The following is a 1,269-nucleotide window of genomic DNA, read 5'->3' on the forward strand; positions in this document are numbered from 1 at the left end:
GTCTTTTGTATTTTGCCATTTGGGTGAAATGACAATGATGTGGTATCATTGGTATCTTAGGCCTTCTATATAGGTGAATAAACATTTTGCATCACAAGGGTGTAGCTTGAGCTTGAGCTTGTAGAGCTATGGCGGTTCTGGCTGTCTCGTGCGTTGGACTAGGTGTAGCACGGCGTTGGCTGTCCGCCAACGACTGCATTCGTGCTGGAGAGCTTAAGTTATCTGATTAGAGCCAAACTTATCTAGGGTCTCCAATTTATCATTGGAATGTCGGATAAAAAAACACTTTTTTATAGCTGACCTTATTTTAGCAAGTTGGTTTCACTCTGGCTTATTAATGTCGAAATCTATCTACAACTCTTAGAATTCCACAGGTGCAGGCATATATCACAAGTTACGATGAAAAAAGCAAGCAAAGGCCATGCTTGCACCAAGGAGGCAAGGTGTGTACAGGTTATTAAAGAAGTTTGCGTCCTTGCTCTCATTCGTACTTTTATGCATAACCTAGAGTTCTAGACCTGATTGGAGCCATGGAATTGATTGGAGTCATAGACATCTAGCACGACCACAATAACGGCCTTGATTCAATAGAAATTGTATCCAGTCTCATTCTTTGACAACATTTTCTATAGAAATTACATCCGGCCTTATTCTTGGCTAAACATGCATTTCAACAAATTTTTTGTTTTTATTGAACCCTAGCATAAACCATAAATTGAGAAAATCCCATAATCTTAGTTTTTCACACTCTGCTTAGATAGTAGCATGACATTCACCACCTTCAATTTTGCACATCCTCCAACATGTGCCAATTTAGAAGTCATTTAAAGCGGTGTTTTCATTGGAAAACTAATCCTCATCATCCAAATCCACACTCCAAGTACCTCTGAGCGTTTATCTTCAATCTAAATCTTTGTATTTTGTTGCTTCATAATTTGACACATTTGCTTGCAATTGGAACTTTAGACTCTTTACTGTTCAATTCGAACAACTTGCAAGTAGCTTTGGAAAAAACATGTTTAACCACATATGGACCAAACTGTCGCGCTTAACAATCTTTCGCATGCTAGTGTATTGGTTCTTCAAACTGCTGTCATACACTAAAACCACTTGGCCTTACTTTATGCCACTTGCAAACATTCTTTAACTTTATCTTTGCCACTTGTAAATCCTCGCTTCTCTTCTCTAAAGATTGCTAAAAACAAGAAGATGTTCTCTATGCAACCTTGAATCCCAAGGCAATATACTCCAAGTAACCAATATTTCCTT

Source organism: Adiantum capillus-veneris, chromosome 8, assembly GCF_014529385.1.
Source record: "Adiantum capillus-veneris isolate H3 chromosome 8, ASM1452938v2, whole genome shotgun sequence".
Classification (NCBI taxonomy): Eukaryota; Viridiplantae; Streptophyta; class Polypodiopsida; order Polypodiales; family Pteridaceae; genus Adiantum; species Adiantum capillus-veneris.